This window comes from Gobio gobio (genome assembly GCF_949357685.1).
Source record: "Gobio gobio genome assembly, chromosome: 22".
In the NCBI taxonomy this organism is placed as follows: Eukaryota; Metazoa; Chordata; class Actinopteri; order Cypriniformes; family Gobionidae; genus Gobio; species Gobio gobio.
The window spans coordinates 28858110-28878263 of NC_137118.1; the positions used below are offsets into that span (position 1 = coordinate 28858110).

Here is a 20154-nt window from a genome sequence, read left to right on the forward strand (position 1 = left end):
TTAACCCTTTTCATTTTCAGTGGCCTGCAGCTCCCACCGCAGATGCTAGCGCGAGCTTGCTAGCAGCCCAAGCTCAAAATCAACAACAGTCATTTCCAACACTCGCTAACACTTCTTCTTTTCAGTGGCCTGCAGCTCCAGTAAACGCAACACCGGCCCTACCCACAGCACAAGCTTCTATGTCTCACATGTATCCTCCTTTCTCTCATGCTCCCAACAACTTTTTCCTCCAAGCTCCAGAAGCAGCCCAGGCTCCTCTCTCTTCCAACCCCCTTCTGCAAACTAAATCCTCGTTTTCTCTCCTCACAGCAACACCGATGCCCGTCCCCTCTAACGCCGTTTCCTCTGAGCCGCCTCCAGTGACGCAAAACATCCGGGCTCAGATCCTGGCAGAAATTCAGGACATTGGCTCCAGAGGCGGATCAGTTCCCAACTCCAGTACCTCATTATTCAGAACTGATATTCCCTTAAACCACCCGCTAAAACCCCTCCTTGACGCATCGCTCAACAGCATCCTCCAAGCTGTTTCACCCAGGACTATACAATCCTATGTGACAGCGTGGAGATGTTTCAAATCTTTCCACCTTTCATATAGATTACAGTTTCCTGATTTCTCTCTCCTTGCAATCACCTCTTTCATCTCCTATCTCAACAATATTAAGGGCCTCCAAGTCGGGTCCATCAAAGGCTACCTGAGCGGCATCCAATTTTTCCACAAACTGATTTACGGCGCTCCCTCCCAAGAGATAAATAATTCTCAAACCTCCCTCCTGATCAAAGGGATTCAGCGATCACAGCCCACCCGCCCTGACAGCAGACAACCCATAACACTAGATGTTCTCACAAAATGCATCCATACACTTCATACAAATTACCAGCCCCTCGACACAGCCCGCACACTCGACACCATGTTTATTTTAGCTTTTTTCGGTTTTCTCAGATGCTCCGAAATCGCGATCACTTCCAAATTCGACCCAAAAATACACCCCACCATTTCGGACTTATCAGTACTCGATGGCGAAACCATATCATACTTAATCAAACGAAGCAAGACAGACCAAGCTAAAAAAGGTCATTCGATTTACATTTTCAACATCCCGTCTCCAATTCAACCATACCAAACCGTTCTTGCGTACCTCCAAATTAGGAAATTTCAGGCTAAATCTCCTTCCGAACCCCTTTTTATAGACTCTTCCAACAAACCCATTACACGCTTCTGGTTCCAAAAACATCTCAAAACCGTTCTCCAGCAATCAGGTACCCCAGCGGAAAAATTTTCAAGTCACTCCTTTCGCATAGGGGCAGCAACAACAGCAGCGAAAAAAAAGGCCTCTCCCAGCAGCAAATCCAAGCTCTTGGAAGATGGTCGTCAGATGCTTTCCAAAGCTACATCAGGACCGACCGGTTCCACATCAGGAAAGCCCATCAAACCCTTATTTTATAACCCTAGACTTGCATATATTTTAACCCTTTTTTCCATCTGGCAAGGCTCAACCATCTACTATCCATATTTTCTTTCTCTGTCCAGCGAGGGCCCTCCTGGACATATCTATGCTTTACCTTCCACCCGTCTGCCAGCGAGGCTACCCCTCCGATTGCCGTGAGTCTCGATCTCCCGTCGGATGCTGTGAGAGCTCTCCTGCCGGGTGTTTCACATCTTTTTCACTGTACCATTGACCGATGGGACCCACTCACCTGATGCCAGTAAGCCGCTCCAGTCAGAGGCTGGGTGGGCCCCCTCGGTCTTCCTCTATAAAAAAAAAAAAAAAAAAAAAAAAAAAAAAAAAAATCGCGCACGTTAAATCTCGTTGATCCGTCTTTTCCGGCCGGTAAGGTTCTTTCTCGTCTGTTGCAGTGAGCCAGGCCCCCCTCAGACGCCGCAAGAGCTTTCCCAATCGGTAATTTGAGGATGCTCCTCATTTATCAGCCGGTAGGATTGTTTCTCATCTGTTGCAGTGAGCCTGGCCCCCCTCAGACGTTGCAAGGACCTTCCCGATCGGTCATTCTAATTCAAGGCTGCTCCTCATTCATCGGCCGGTAGGGCTCGTTTCTCGTCTGTTGCAGTGAGCCTGACCCCCCTCAGACGTCGCACAAGCTCTCCCAAATCGGTAATTTGTGAGGATGCTCCTCATTTATCATCCGGTGGGATTGTTTCTCGTCTGTTGCAGTGAGCCAGGCCCCCCTCAGATGTTGCAAGGGCCTTCCCGATCGGTAATCTTAATTTAAGGCTGCTCCCCGTATATCGGCCGGTAGGGTTGTTTCACGTCTGTTGCAGTGAGCCTGACCCCCCTCAGACGTCGCAAGAACCTTCCCAATCGGTAATTTTGAGGATGCTCCTCATTTATAAGCCGGTAGGATGGTTTCTCGTCTGTTGCAGTGAGCCGGGCCCCCCTCAGATGTTGCAAGAGCCTTCCCGATTGGTAATTTTTAATTTAAGACTGCTCCTCGTTCATCGGCCGGTAGGGTTGTTTCTCGTCTGTTGCAGTGAGCCTGACCCCCCTCAGACGACGCACGAGCTTTTCCAAATCGGTAATTTGTGAGGATGCTCCTCATTTATCATCCGGTGGGATTGTTTCTCGTCTGTTGCAGTGAGCCGGGCCCCCCTCAGATGTTGCAAGAGCCTTCCCGATCGGTAATTTTAAATTTAAGACCGCTCCTCGTTTATCGGCCGGTAGGGTTGTTTCTCGTCTGTTGCAGTGAGCCTGACCCCCCTCAGACGACGCACGAGCTTTTCCAATCGGTAATTTGTGAGGATGCTCCTCATTTATCAACTGGTGGGATTGTTCTCGTCTGTTGCAGTGAGCCGGGCCCCCCTCAGATGTTGTAAGAGCCTTCCCGATCGATCGTTCCAAACCAAGGTTGCTCCCAGCACATCGGCCAGTAGGACCCGTTCCGCCGAAGCTGTGAGCTGCTCCCACCGGAGGCAACACGGGCCCTCCTGGTCTAGCAACCAGGCCTATCAAAACGCCAGGCCACCAATTATTCGCGTATTTGGGGGGGATTTTCATGGTGGCTGTCCGGTTATTTGCATTTTGGGGGATACTCTGGGTTCGGGCCAAAATTCCGAGCCCGGAGCCCTCCCCCGGACAGCACGCCAAATACGCATAATCTTTTACTCCATTTAATTTGATGTAAGTGTGAACTCGTGAAGTGAAGTTTTAGTAACTAATTTCGGGAGGAGCACGTTCAGATAATTAAACCTTCTAAATAATGGAGCACGCCAGATAACGTAATATAATCAAACCAAAGTGGAGCACGCCCAGATAATTAAAACCTAATTAAACACGAGTGGAGCATACTGAACTAATCAATTCAATCAACAACAGGAGGAGTGTTTATATACAGCTGACTCACCTTCCTTTCGTTGACAGTTTCTTAGCATCCCTCCACCACCCCATCTCCTCACTTGATTGAATAAAAACCTATTAGACATCTACTCAATCCATAACGCAATACAGTCTTGTTCTAGACCAACCCTATCACGGGGGATACTCTGGGTTCGGGCCAAAATTCCGAGCCCGGAGCCCTCCCCCGGACAGCACGCCAAATACGCATAATCTTTTACTCCATTTAATTTGATGTAAGTGTGAACTCGTGAATTAATTTTTAAACGATATTACTAACCGTCAGTACATTTTATCGTGGCTTATCGTGAAACCGGTAATCGTTCCATCCCAACTCTGTATACGTTCACTAAAGACATATTCGACTGCGTTTACCCGAATACTCGCCAGGATGTGCATTTTAACATATTTTTTTACCATTCAAATAGCCTGACAAGCCAAACCCACATCAAGATGTTGGGTCTGGAAACTCACCATTGACAGGGCTCAATCCGAGGGGCGGTATAAACGGTTGTCTTTCAAATTCCCTCTGCATGCAATTGGATAGCACCTTGACCGCCACAACCAAACAGAGCAAAGAAGAAGGTGAAGCCGAGCTGACGTTAGTTGATAGACTTTCGCCGTATCCGGTCGGCAAAACTTCGAACATATCTTCTTTTCTTAAGAATGACTTCAGTGCCTTTCTTTGTTCTTTTCTCAAATAAAAGCTTAACTCCAAGTCCGTCATTATGTTAAACCCGCCCACCGACTCTACACACGCTGTGATTGGCCTGACCAGAGTTTGGTTTTTCCAGCTCTTAGGTCTACCGAGAGTTGCTAGACTACACTTGCGGCAAAATAAAATTTCTGCCGCTAGGGTGCATCTAGATTTCTAGGCTACCATTCAAACCCAAAAATCGCGATCTGTCTGAGTGAAAGTCGGCTGCGCGCGCTTCAGGTCGGAGTCCGGCAGCGAGCGCAAGCACATCCCGGCCGCGTCGCACTTTTCTGTTGCGTTCTTTTTCCTGAGCTACGCGTATATATTTGACTCTTCTGCTTCCATTGTTTAGTGAACAGTGGAAGCAGAGGTCACACACACGTCCAAACTCCTGCTGTCACATCGACGCAGATTAAGAAATACTGCTCTTATTAGAGTGCTGTCATTTTTAAAGTACCAGTACTAATACAATTTCATATCGTACCCAACTTACCCAGTCGACTAAAAATATTGACGTCGACTAATTAACAGCGTCGACGCAGTCGATTGTATCGACCAATCGCGACAGGCCTAAAAAAGTCTATGAAAATGTTACAGTTACAGGTTACAGGTTTGGGGTAAATACGTTGTATTTTTGGGGGTTTTTTTTAGAAAAAAAAGAAAATACTGATATTCAGCAAGGATGCATTAAACTGATTAAAAATACCATACATTTATAATGTTACAAAATATTTCTTTTTTTTTTTAATGCTGTTCATTGAACTTTTCCTTGAACTTCTATAAGGAAATTCTATAAGGGTTTCCACAATATAAACTGCAAATTTTAGGCAGCAAAAACTGTAGCAACATTGATAATAATCTGAAACATTGATAATAATTAAGCACCAATAATAACTGAGCATCAAATCATATTATTATAATGATATCTAAAGGATCATGTGACAGTGAAGACTGGAGTAATGATGCTGAAAATTCAGCTTAGATTACATAAAAAAAATAATATATTAAAATAGAAAATAGTTACTTTAAATTGTAATCATATTTCACATTATTACTGTTTTACTGTATTTTAAATGCAGCCTGTTTCGACCGCAGGAACCAGGGTCTAAATGAAGTTCCGGGTAAATATTTCCCCCTCCAAACGGCCCTGCTCGCGAGGTAGTACTTTCGTAGGTAGTTTGACCAGCATACTCAAGACAGACCAGGCTATGATAAATGATAAAAGAATTTGATGAAAAAATCTTTCTTATGCCCAAAACAAGACACTAAATAGTATGTAACTTGTGGGTTACATTGCCTGTTTTAGGGTTAAGATATTTTTGTTGAAATCTGATGGCTCAGAAAGGCCTCCATTGGCAGCAATGACATTTCCTCTCTCAAGACCCATAAAAGGTATTAAAAACATTGTTAAAAAAGTCCATCTCACTACAGTGGTTCTACAATAATTTTATGAAGCAACAAGATTAGTTTTTGTGCGCAAAAAAAATCGAAATAACAACTTTATTTAACAAGTTTGTCTTCCGTCTGAGCCTCTGACGTGAACTCACGAAGCACCACGACGTATGCACGAGAATATGACAGAGCCGGCGTTCGGGCATTCAGGAAATGCACACTTTAGCACCATTTTGAACACTACGCAAAGACATGAAACAGACATGCCCAAGAGAATAGAGATATTCATCTCACAAAGACGTTGGTGAGCATTTAGCACTGAAATTATTCTCCAGAGTTTTGCTTCATAACCCGGTATGAAGTTTAAAAGACATTTTGTATAATCACGAGTTCATGCATTGGTTTCATGCGTGTGTTCTCATTTACCTCGTTTACTCTAATGGTAGCCAATAGTTTTATTTTCCTCATATCTTATATGTCTAAAACAATAGGTAATAAGTAAATTAAGTCATTTGTGTGATATGTGTGCCATGCGACCCGGTGCCGTTAGATTGCGTTAGGCGTCGGCCTCTTTCAGGGCTTGTTATTGCCTTTTAATATCAAACACGTCAAGCTCGTGATTTTCTTATTCATCCATTAATTCGTCTCATCCTCATTATATAATGAAGTAACTTCTGTTCTGTCATTTGCCAGATGTGATGCAGGGGAACTTTGTCATTAATGTTAGTTTTCATTTTTATTTGCACGTTTTTAGCATGCAGTGCCGCATTTTCTTTACCACATTAAGACTTCCTGTTATGCAGAAGACTTTTTGAATGTATTCAGTTTTTCCTTTTTGAAAATAAGGTATTTTCACCAAATATCCTGTGTTGGAATTTACTTGTTAATAAAGTAATGTGATAAAATGTCAACCCTGTTGTCTGTGTTCTGTATTTTGCTTAATATATTTAGTTTATGTTTTTAGTCATTTTTGTCTTTTGGGACAGTGAGAAATAAACAATTGTGACTACAATTTAAAACATTTAATTGGACCATTCTCACAGTTTCACTGTAAAACATTTCTCCAATTTAAATTTTCTAGTGACCGATCACATCTAAATTTTTTAGTTGGCCAAATTGAATGTCTGTGAATTAAATTTTATCAATTCACAGAAATTAAATTTGGCCAACTGTAAAATTTAGATGTGATCGGTCACTAGAACATTTTTAATTGGAGAGGCCTGACATTTTTTACAGTTTTGGTAAATTACATTTTTCCATTGGCTCAACATATTATTTCTAATTGAGCCCATGTTAACAGACTGTTGCCACAATGGATAAAATTCAATTCACAGAAATTCAATTTGGCCAATTGAAAAATTTAGATGTGATTGCTCACTAGAAAATTTTGAATTGGAGAGGCCTTACATTTTTTACAGTGCAGAGGTCCAGACGGAAGACAAGAACTTGTTGATTAAAGTCGTTATTTCAAAGTTGTTATCGAACGACATGAGGGTAAGTAATTAATGACAGAATATTCATTTTTGGGTGAACTAACCCTTTAAGAATCTGGGAGCACGGCAGGACTTTGTATGTTGTATCTGTAATGGGGGTGTACACTGATCTATCAGTAGGGCTCATTGAGGGTGTGTTTTCAGGAGGTTAATGGGAGTACCAGAGCTGGCAAACATCAGTTTCACTGAGCTAATGCAACACAGCTGCACTCACAAAGCTCTCAACAACTGTGGCAGTGCATAAACAAGAGTGTTGCTGTGGTCCGAGACAGACGGCCGTACACTGCAGGCGCCTGTGGGCGGATTCCTACAGCCTTGAACACAGTGTAACCCAAACTCTGTCCAGTCAAGCCAACAGGCCATAGAATCTGTGAAGTCACTCTCTGATCCACTTAGCACAAAACAATTGATTGTATAAACACACTAGTTTTTTAATCAGGACTGCTTGTGTCAAAAGCAAGAGTCCTCCTATAACTTGCATCCTTCATATCCCCGAAGAGTATTTAGTTTGATCATATTTATTAAAGACAGATACGCTGTACCGATTCTTTCTGAAAACAGCCAAACTAGTGGAGGCATGCAGTGGGCGGAGCTAAAGAGTCACGAGCACACACACATACACATCCCTAGATAACTTTCGATTCACTATATAGTTCGTGTGGTTTACATTATATGCACTTATGCGCCGATTGCCAACAAAATAGACATAGTTTCACTCACCGCCTGCAGTTTTGACTCATGACGGGAACAAACAAACACACTTGCACAACTCCGTTGCTGCTCCGGTAAAACAAACTGCATCCACTGTTTCCTTAATGCTGGGTTATTTGGGAAGCTGAACAGGGTTATCTTTCCCTCACAACCAAAAACACACTTCTTTAGTGACATTGTTGATTTTGTGGTCTAAAAACAAAATGACAGCGCTGCCGACGGCTTCCACTATAGTTAATGTGTTCACGCACTCATCCCGGAGAAGTGCCTATACAAGAAATTCCGCCCTTTATGCCGTCATACAGGGCCATACTCGAAAAAAAGACTCTCTGAAACTTGTTTGAATCTGAGTCAGAGTCCTGCATGGGTCCGATTTTGTAAATCCGCACCCGCCTGTACCCGCAGTGCTTAAAACCGCATCCGAACCGTTTTCCGACAACAGCACTAAATAAAATCCGCACCCGACCCGCTTAAAATAGAACCGACACTTGACCCGCACCCGCAATAAAATCAGTTTAGTATATCACATTATAGACACACTTACAAAAATGTTTATTGCCAGCATACAGAAGTTATTACACAACCATTAACACAAGGACAACTTCAGCCGGACAAACGCTTTACGTGAAAAACGCTTAACGTGGCTTAATGTACTAAGACACTGTTATTAAGAGACCAAACTCAGTAAACATAATATTAATAACGTATACTATGTAAAAAAAATCAGATGAGCCCAGAATATGAACGTAACGCTTTTAATCACACGTTAAGCGTTTTCCTCCCATCGAAAACCATTATAAGAAAACGCTTAATGTACTAAGAGACCAAACTCAGGAAACATAACAAAAATACTGTTCGATAGAACTGCTTGGTTTGTTACCACAGTTATCTGCGTGCTTGGTTTGTTACCACAGTTATCTGCGTGCTTCCTCAGCGATGAAGTTCCACATTTGCGGCTATCTTTTCTTCAACTCCTCATGATCCATCTCGACGACTGCAGTGCAGGCAGATCGCGCGGCGCGGTTGTGATTCTTCTGGGAGGGCGCGCGGGCCCCATCTTTTTAGGAACACATCTACAATATACATGCATATATTTTTATATACAGGGAGTGCAGAATTATTAGGCACGTTGATTTTCTGATCATATTTTTTTTCCAGGCACATTTGACCAATTCCAAACCACAGTAATCCTAATAACTACTATTGATTTAGTATTTAATAATGTATAAGTGATATATAATTGTTCATGAAGGCTGGAAATGAAAATCACCTTATATTCAGGTGTGCAGAATTATTAGGCATGTTTTCTTTTACAGATAAATTGAGCCAAAAAAGAGATTTAACTCAGACTGAAAAGTCAAAAAGTATTAAATGCCCATGAGAAGGATGCAATACTAATGCAATACTAGACATTGCAGTTAAGGCATGACCATTGGACAGTGAAATGCTCGTTGGGTCAGCAGGATCTGACAAAAACAGGTGGTGAAGAAAAGACACCTGTTAACTGCAAAAGAATTAAGAATTAAGGTGAAGAATTAAGGGTGAAACCATCAGGAACCCTTTAGTCTCCAGCGCCACCATTTTCCAAAGCTGCAACCTACCTGGAGTCTCCAGAAGTGCAAGGTGTCAGGATCTCAGAGACTTCAGTTAGGTAAAGAATCCTAAAAAAAGACCCCCACTAAATAAGAATCACAAGCTGAAGTGTTGTAAAATACATGAAGAAGGTTTTTTTATAGGCTTTATGGACAGATAGGTTGAGAGTGACTCTTGAAGGACCAGCACCACATCCTCTAGTACCACTGTTTGAAGAATTCATCTTCCAGAATCTGGCAGTACGTTTTGGGAGTTCATTTTTAGTCCATCTCTGCAAAACGGACTTCAGGATGGACTAAAATGAACTCCCAAAACGTACTGCCAGATTCTGGAAGATGAATTCTTCAAACAGTGGTACTAGAGGATGTGGTGCTGGTCCTTCAAGAGTCATTCTCAACCTATAAAACCTATAAAGCCTATAAAAAAGCAGGCTTCATGTATTTTGCAGCTTTTATTAGGTAGGTTGCAGCTTTGGAAAATGGTGGCGCTGGAGACTAAAGGGTTCCTGATGGTTTCACCCTTAATTCTTCACCTTAATTCTTAATTCTTTTGCAGTTAACAGGTGTCTTTTCTTCACCACCTGTTTTTGTCAGATCCTGCTGACCCAACGAGCATTTCACTGTCCAATGGTCATGCCTTAACTGCAATGTCTAGTATTGCATTAGTATTGCATCCTTCTCATGGGCATTTAATACTTTTTGACTTTTCAGTCTGAGTTAAATCTCTTTTTTGGCTCAATTTATCTGTAAAAGAAAACATGCCTAATAATTCTGCACACCTGAATATAAGGTGATTTTCATTTCCAGCCTTCATGAACAATTATATATCACTTATACATTATTAAATACTAAATCAATAGTAGTTATTAGGATTACTGTGGTTTGGAATTGGTCAAATGTGCCTGGAAAAAAAATATGATCAGAAAATCAACGTGCCTAATAATTCTGCACTCCCTGTATATGCCTATATTCGTTTGCACGTGACTGTTTAAAACCCGTGTTTAGACCCGTGTTTCTCCCTTGTCCGACCCGACCCGCACCCATATCCGACACAGTAGGATGTTTTTCACCCGTTTCAGCAATATTCGCGGGTCACCCGTCGGGTACCTGCACCCGTGCAGGACTCTGATCCGAGTGTATTTGGCACAGAAATACTCTGTCATATGTCAAACTCATTTTTGGAAATGTTGGCCATGTTTAACTCTTTAACAGTGTAAATAAGTCAGAATGAATGAAATAGCATTAGACCCCCCTAATAAACATAAAACAGCAATGACATAACACACGGCTAAAGTTGTGCAGGATTTAAATATTTTTGTCCAGACTTCCATGAAGGCATTGTATTTTACAGCTATTCATTGGCTATTCAAATAACTTGTATAATTATTTGTCTCATACATGGTCTAATTGATTGAGTGGTGCTTCTGTCCCCAAATTCAGGATCATGCAAATTTATTTCTATGGTTTAAAATATAAAGGGAGTTTTCTCCAGTGATGTGGTTGAAGGTCTAGACATCTTAGAGGTCTAGAGGTACGCCAGTCACAGAGTCAAATATGTTTGTGTTTTTGGGCGAGTTTCTAGAACTTTGAAACAGCAAATTTGGCATTACAAATGCCGTCCATGTGTCGAAACAAGTAAGTTATATTTTTAAATCAAAGTCATATAAACAGTCTAAAAAGTTATCATAAAAGTGCATTTGTGCACATTTTTGAAGCAGAGTACACAACCAATTAACAAAACTAAAACTTTATCATACTTATGCAGTTGGTTTTGGCGTGCATGTGTGGATTACATGGTAAATACAAAATTATGTGTATTTGGAACAAAAGACACAGTAATACATGGTTAAAGTCGGTGTGTGAATGAGTGTATGAATGGGTGAATGTGAGGCAAATGTAAAGCATTTTGGATGGCCGTAGGTCTGTTAAAAGCGCTATATAAATGCAGTCCATTTACCATTTACCATTAAAGGGCTCACTGATTGAATTCAAAACTGTTAACTAAAACTGTGATGATACCCTGCAACTGTCTAGTTTGATTGCATGGTCAATTAGGTCATTGAGAGTATTGAGAGAGCAGCACTACTTAGGGGATCATGAAGGACTCCATGCAAAGTGTGTTGTCTCTAAACTGTCTCTAGCACAGTTGATGAGAACAGGTGTTAAGAGCAGCGCAGTGACCGAAGAAATCACACTGCATCAGTTTCATTCATCTGGAGCTGCGCATTCAAGAAATCACCAGTATTTAAGTGAAGTATTTTAATGTGGACAGGTGTTGCTGCTGTGAGGTGAGCCTGGTCCTTTAGGCAAATGTTCCAACCATCATGTGATAAGCTTTGCCCATTAAGCCCTGCAGACGTGTGGGTGAAGCGGATGAAGTGGGGGCATACTGGGCAGGAAGTGAGTGTTGCGTCTACCAGATTCATACATGTCTAGTGCCACTTAAAGAGCCCCCAAACACTTGAGGGAGAAATATAACATTACACTTTACATATGTGAGGGGGAAGAGGATGAAATTGACATACTGTCACAATTATGCTTAGTTTCACCCTCATGGACTATCTTCAGTCACATGTTTCCTTTGTTCTCAGTTTCCTGCCACTTATTTGTCTCCTAGGTTACTTATTGTGTTCTAGTTTGTTACAATGGTCACTCATCAGATCTCAATCATCTTTATGTTCTCTCAGTATACAGTCTGCTTGTGTTTTAGTTCTTGTCTGTTCTCGTTAAAGGGATAGTTCACCCAAAAATGAAAATTATGTCATCATTTACTCACCCTCAAGTTGTTCCAAACCTGTACGAGTTTCTTTTTTTTGTTGAACACAAAAGAAGAAATTTTGAAGAATGTTTGTAATCAAGCAGATAGAGCAACCATTGACTACCATAGTATTTTTTCCCTACTAAGGTAGTCAATGGTTGCTCTATCTGCTTGGTTGTTGGCTGCTCTGTCGCCTGTGTAAGGCGTAGGACAATAAAATGTTTGTTCAATCATTGCATTCGGTCCGAATAAAATGATAGCATGTGTTCCCTATATATGTTCCCTGTTTTTGCATACCACTGCGCAGCCTGTTCACGCAGACATCATATGTTCACATACGCTGTACACACAGTGCGAGTGAGAATGGCAGGCAAACAGTTGTTTACGTTTGATATTGTAGTACTGTCACTCACTGTACTGTAAAGTTTTCTCACCGATGAATGACACATGATGTAATCCAATAACGTTGTCTCTGGTCATCTCGTTTCTAGTCTGTGCTCATTCATGTGTTTTCGGAGGAGGCGTGGCTTTGGACAGCGATTTGCAGGCTAAAGTTATTATTTCCCAGATCACCTATTGCACCTTTAACATGTGATGGTCATGTTTAGGTTTTGGATGAAAACATCTCACTGGTATGGTGTACATTTTAGGACTTCCTTTGACCTCAGTCATGACTTCAGTCATTGGACAAAACGGCATCGCGCCTCAGACTGAAAGGCTTCAGGTTTCAGCATAAACAATATCAGGTGTCAGGTCTCGTACAATTAGGCATCGGGCTAAACAGCCTCAGACTAAAAGGCATCAGACAAAAAGGCATCGGACGAAACGTAGCGTGGAAGCGTGGAAGTTTCGAATTGACCCGCCTCAATGTGACATCACATGCACACAATTTTCTTACTGCTGTTTTAAATGCGGTTTTAAATGTTAGACTGGTTTAGTTGTATAGAACATGTCCCACTGAGATTACTTTGTAAATTTGTATTATTCGCAAGTTTGCTTAGACACAAACTTAGAAACACTTTTTTTCATGTTTAATATACTATAAAGCTGCTGCTTTTAAAGTTATCTATTGTATAATAAAGTACTATATAAATATATGTAACGTGAAAAGACTGGAGCGCTGAATTGCACACCCGGTGCGAACATATCCCCATCATTATGATCAGATGCTTTTTTAACTGCTGTCATTTTTGTTGTGTGCATATATAGAAATGACGCTCTCAGCAGTGTGGACGGTGTTGGGATGTTTACTAACAGTATATTGTCCTGCAAAGGTATTCGAGTCAATGCCTTCATGACTGATGCCTTTTTGTCTGAGTCTGTTTTGTCTGATCATTTTATGCCTTTTAGCGTGTGGCTTTTTCGTCTGATGCCTAATTGTAGATAGATAGGTAGATAGGTAGGTAGGTAGGTAGGTAGGTATAGGTAGGTAGGTAGGTAGGTAGGTAGGTAGAAAGGTAGGTAGGTAGATATGAATGAGGTCTGAGGATGTCATAAAATGTACACCGTAAGACTGGGAAAAAAGGGAATCACTTGAATCACTTGAAAAAAAGGGTGTCACTTAAAGATATTTCATGTACAAGATTATTGATGTGAAAGAATTACACAAAAGCTCAAATGCATCATAAAGCAGATTGAGGTCATCTAGCATTGGGGGTTTGAGATAGAGGGCTTGTCTTTGTAGGTCACTGATGCCACAGTCTTTTTCTTAAACTGGCCAATACACACGTGTCCCTGTCAATCAACACGTCTCAGTTCAACTCCAAACGCTTGTCCCTTTCAGCAGAAAACAAGCACATGTATATTCAATCGTTTTCTAAGTAACAACAAAACTGATTCAATGGCACTGAACAAACACAACAGCAAATAAAACCAATCTGGCTTTTTTAGGGCAGAGTCTCTAACATTTGACTCAAAATGAAGTGCATCAGTGTGGTGTGTTCAAGCATTACTGTGCATCTCCACCAAACTCTCAGCGGGAAAATCATCGACTGAGAATTGTCCACTGTTTCACAGCATGTGTGAGGGTAAGACGTTCCACGTGCAGCCAAAGGATGTGAAACTTTCTCAGCTACTTATTTTTGTCTCAGAAACATTGGTCTATGAAAAACCCTGTAATTATGATAGGAATAATGCTGTTTTTATTGCAAGCAGATGGAGCATCGTACCACTTGACAAACAGACACATAATATGATAATCATACAGTCAGAATCACAGCACAGAGTAACATACATTATACAAGAGACACACTGCTACTAAAGGTAAGCAAGGCAATTTTGGAGAGGCTAGCAAGCTAGCTTTGAAAACATAAGATCACACCATCCCTTTAGAGCGTCTCCAAAGCCACACCTCTTACAAAACACATGAGCCCGCACAGCCAGAGCAGAGTCTGCAAATTGCCACGAGATACAGCGTTAAATTACCTCATGTCTCAAAGTAGCACATACCATTATGATAATAATTAACATAAACAATGTACAGAGCTCTGACTTGTACAACCTGACTGCTGCAGATTAATTTCTGTGTTAATAGTGTTGCCATAGAAACGCATAAATCTGAGTCTGAGGATGTGAACAGCTCCTGGTAGAACATCATGGGTTGCCGTGATTGCGGTTATGAAATGCTGTCGTAATTTACAGCAGTCTCAATATGACAAGACGTGACGTAATATTCGGAGCTGTTCATGTCCTCAGACTCGGAATTACACATTTCAATGGTAGGACTATCAAAGCCTAAATGAATCTACTGCAGCCAGGTGGTACAGTTGTCACATGTTACAAATATAAATACATATGTTGACAGGCAGGTAGGACAATGTATCATTGCATTCAGACTGAATTTTTGGTCCTGAGACTTCTACAGAAGATATATGTACATTTTTAAATATCGAGACCACTTCTATTATCGATTGCTATCAGTATGTGTAGAGTTTTTCAACCAGTATGATAAAAAAGTGTTTATGAAAAACATTTCCCACTCTACCTTTAAAAGACCCTGTCAACATAGCAGGAAGCAGCAATTAACTCAATCTCCAAAGTGCAAACAGCAATCCCTCCACATACAGAGTCTCTTAGTTATTCTGAGAAATATAATGCATACAACTGCTCATCTTGAGCTTGAGAGGAATCTGCTACAGTACTGGCACACACATCATACCATATGCTGTTGTAGTTTGTGCTGTAGTTTGTGACACTTTATCTTGACTGTGTTTGTGAAGATGTGAAGAGAGGCTCATCATGTGTCACATGAGCATGAACAGAAGGACAAACCCAGACACACTCAGCAGGGGCCACACACTTTCTCTCACACTCTCTCAGGCTACACAAGATTTTAAGCAGCATCACTGACCGATGTGATAGTGTATGTAGCCTAAGTCTGAGATAAACATCAGTCAAACGAGACATTTTAAAACACGTGTTGTTATCATAAATCTTAAAGACGTTGCCTGTGATCAACACTTTAAAGATTATTAATGACACTTGAAAATATGTCAAAATTTCCCTATTATTCTTATACATCTGGGATTAAATCGGACCTATTTGATATTTTTAATTACATTAAGTGCCGTTTCAGTCGGTGCAACAGAATACAGAATAGTAGCTAATATGTAGGCTAATCTATGTTGTTGATTCGTAATGCAGTTTTATATTGTGTAAAGTGATTCGCAAAAATAAAACTCACCACTTTTAAACAAAAGTTTTCGTCCGGTCCAAACACATGGGATCTGCTTAAATGAGCGTCTCTGTCGTCGTTCAAATATTTTCACAGAAGCGCGCAAAGAATGGGTTGATGAACACTGACTCCTTCAACTCCACACTAGACGCGACGCGCCAGGAACGCAACTTCGTCATGATGTCACATGGGAACAGCCAATAGGAACAGCTGCTCTGTGTTGAATGAAAGTCACAAAAGCATCTTGAGCAGTGTTTCCCAAACACCAACAGCACGAATTTTGAAATAGTCCTAAACAAACGCACGTGAATAAACCTGAAATGGATGTAGACATCCAACATGTGTAGCAAGCCTACTTTTGTTATGTGAAATGTGTAATCTGTTGGTAAAGAGGGATGGAAAACGAAAAACTAATTTTGAATCACTCAGGGTTAGAGTTAGACAAGTGACTCGAAAATAATTTCAGCTATAGGCTACTGCTCAAATATCTACATTTTCTGATATTAACCGCACTGTCGAGTAGGACTGTTAAATCTGTAGATATAAAGCGTGTGTTTGATGAAGTGGCGCCATCTCGAGCTCATGAAGACAATTCTTGAGGAACTCAAGGAAACCTCAAACAAACATGTGCAAAAACTACACCCACGGAAATGTTTAATTTGTTATCTTCCCACCTTATTTTAACGAAATACTGGATAAATAAGGTATTTCTTTTTAATAAAACGAGGTTCATATAATAAAAATAAGCTAAGTTAAATGTCAAGAAGTTATCAACAACGGCTATGTTTTATTGTTGGTGCAGGAAAATGTGTCAATTAAATCATGTAAATAACAGAAAATAGTTTCTGAAAAAATATAATACAAATAATAGCTACAGAAGAAAGAAAAACCCCTGCAGCCAGCTGGAGGATCTTGCTACTCTATTCCCAGCGCTTCTATTTGGAATATATTTGATACGGGTGAAACAAGATAGCCTAGTGGAGGACGCAAAAATTGTGTTAAGCAATCAAACAGGTCCGACGTGACTTCCGTTATTTGCCCAAAGACTGACTAGACATTTACGGTCTAGTGTTGATAAACTGCTATTGTTTTGAGGAGTTGCGTTTGTTTGATAATTTGATTCGCATTAAATCATGGTTGTTGTGGTTGGATGAGTTTTCAGATAATGTCCGCAAACTCTGATTTTGAATCTTTATATATTTTCAAAATAATATTTTATGACTGCCTGAATAGTTATACCAAAGTCCCTTTATATAAAGTCTTATACATATGAGCAATAAACTACTGAGAGTTGGAACACATATAGGTAGCCTTCCTATCGCCTCTAATGTAGCCTAAATCGATGCAGAAAGATATGTCAATAAATTGACATTTTAAAATATAGATTTTAGTGCATATGGGATCAGAATCCCGCCAAATTTACTGCAGTCATGCATAAAAAAATAATAAGCATGAATCAAAATTTTAAAAACAAATGTGAAAATATAACGCAGAAAACGGAAAAATCAATGAGAATTTAACCAGAATCACAAACAACGCAGTCACGGAAATAAAAATAATAAGCGCAAATCAAATATTTAAACAAGTGTAAAATTATATTGCTCAAAACTGAATCATGAATTCAAAATTATCTGAATCGCTCACAAAATCATGTTTTCTGCTCTTATTTTCATTTTTTGCATGTCCTTGCTCTTTTGTCCTTTGCTCTTGTTTCCCCATTCTGTGCTTGCGGTTTCAAATGTTGCAGTTCAAGTTTCATGTAAATTAGGGGCGGGTCTTAGCATCACCATTGGTCCACTAGTTCTAGATTGACAGCTCATCCTCAAGCCAATCAATTGAAGAGGGAAGTTTACGTCACTCCAATGCGACTCATGCCGCAGTTCAGCAGCCGCTGTTGAGCTACGAGTGTAACCTCTATCACTATATCTGCAAGGAAATACATTATTGTATTGTTATGAATATAATCTTAGGACTCTATTCTTTTGTATGATAGACTTTTTAGGGGGGTTTCCTCACAATTAAAGCAGTAAAATGAACATGATCACGACTGGGTGCTTAGCCTACTGACGCGAAACGCGTTCACTATAGGAGATGCACGGATGGGCTTTTATTTAATCCAACCGCATTACGCACCGTCCGCACCAACGTTTTTTGACCAAAGTTCAAAGCCGCACCCGCCAGCCATCCGCTGATTGTAAAGCCTTGTTGGGCGATGCAAGGCGCTGCTGACGCGAGCAATCGTAATGCAATGGACTGGCCTACATTAAACCTTTAACTAAAATAGTTATTTAACTGTTTACACTGTCATATACAATAAAAGAGCCTGCACAGCGACAGGAAATAAAAATGAATGCAAAAAAACCTGCCTTAGCCTACTGGAGCATGTGACTGAAGGAGCTCATAAACCGCTCACTGGTAAAACGACGTGCGCTCAATCCCTCCAACATGACATTTCTCTGTAGCCTACTTTACTTGTTTAGTTTCATATGTTTAAATTAGGGCTGGGCAAATTAACGCGTTAACGCGGGCAATTATTTTTTTTTCAGTTTAACGCATTAAAAAATATTTAACTTAAAAAACACAGCGTCCGTTTTTATATCCATTTTTGTCTAGCGTTACATGATCACGCTCCTATTCATGTAAATGCTTCCAAGCACGACAAGTCACAAGAGAATGCGCTGTATGTCAATGTCCTGTCTGTGTGTGTGTGTGTGTGTGTGTGTGTGGCAGTGTCCAGTAATCAGTAATAATCATAAATGTTTCTTGAGCATCAAATGAACATATTAGAATGATTTCTGAAAGATCATGTGACACTGAAGACTGGAGTAATGATGATAAATTCAGCTTTGATCACAGGAATAAATTACAAAGATTTTTTTCTTTTTTACTATATATTCACACAGCTGCTTTACATTGGGATAATATTTCACTGTATTACTTTTTTACTGCATTTTTTATTAAATAAATGCAGCCTTGGTGAGCAGGAGACTTCTTTCAAAAACATTTAACAATTGTAATGTTTCCAAACTTTTGATAGGTAGGCCTACTGTATATTTTCTGCCTTATTCAGTGATATTTTTTTTTTTTTTACAAAGCATAAAATCCAAGGGGACTAAATGCACAAGTTTTTGTAGTACATAAACCAATCATAAAATTGGCATAACATAGGAAAACATTATAGATAATAGTGGTTATTGTTCAGCAGTGTATTTGATATCTTACTCAATTAAAAGCAAGAGATGAGATCAATTAAATCTGTCAATTAGACAAAGGTCAGAAAAAAACTGGTATTACACCTGACATTTCTGTCCCCCTCACTTCTGAAAAAATCGAGGGACACTCTGACACACACACACACACACACACACACACACACACACACACACACACACACACACACACACACACACACACACACACACACACACACACACACACACACACACACACACACACACACACACACACACATTTTGCTCATGAACAAACAGTAACAACAACACAGATAATTTTGAGTATTCTCATATTAGGAGTCTTAAATTAGTTAAATAACGTCTTAAATGAACTTAAAGAGTTGTGAGGAAATGAGATCCACGCAACCCGATCTCACGGCAATTCGTACATATTTTACGAGGTGGCTAATTCGTACGAATTTGTACGACCTCACTCGTACGAATGTGTACGATTTTTGCTAATTCGTACATATTTGACGAGTTGACAAATTCGTATGAATTCTTACGAATGACCTACCTCAAACCCCGCCCCTAAACCTACCCGTCACTGGGGTTTAGACAAAACGTACAAATTCGTACGAGTGAGGTCGTACAAATTCGTACGAATTAGCCACCTCGTAAAATATGTACGAATTGGTCGTGAGATAGCGTTGGATCCACGATGTTCGTCAGCGGCCGTTCTTAAAGTGACAGGACAGGAGCACTGATGATGCCTGAACAGCGGGAACAGAGAAAATTGTAGCTTTAATGATGATTAATCTATATTTGATTTATTATTTATGTAGTTAAGAAAGATGTTTCATAACCGTTAGATTTCTGTATATAGACATATACAGAAATCTAACAGTTAAACATCTTTCTTAACAGGGAAGGCCACAGGTAAAAATAACATTTATTATAATGGGTTTATGTAAAGATTGTTTTAAGTTCACTTAAATTAAAAGTTGTTTTTTTAAAGCCTAATAAATGTTGAAATTGGCAGCTTTCAGTTATACTGTAATGTAACGTCATTAATGTTCCATAGAGACATTAGTATCAGTGATACTGGCCTTCATTCATAAAACGATGCCATTACAACACATATTTAAAAAAAGCCTTTTTTAAATTTGTCTACATTAATTTGGAGAGTACTGAAATTATTACAATATCAAAATATTAAAAACTTTAAATAAAAAAAATGTGATTAATTAGTTAATTTTTTTTAATCGATTCCCAGCACTAGTTAAATATTATAATGTTATTTTTTTCATTTCATTTAGCC

The 20154-nt window shown here is 40.0% G+C and overlaps 1 protein-coding gene across 1 annotated transcript in view; it reads right to left on the reverse strand.

Annotated features, from left to right (window-relative positions):
- The window catches only part of megf10 (multiple EGF-like-domains 10), a 153563-nt gene extending 137750 nt beyond the window's left edge, over positions 1 to 15813 (reverse strand). Inside the window, exon 1 of the mRNA XM_079804917.1 lies at positions 15670 to 15813. The gene's annotated coding sequence lies outside the window, so the exon portion shown is untranslated. The remainder of the gene's footprint in view (positions 1 to 15669) is intronic.
- Positions 15814 to 20154: the final 4341 nt, after the last annotated feature.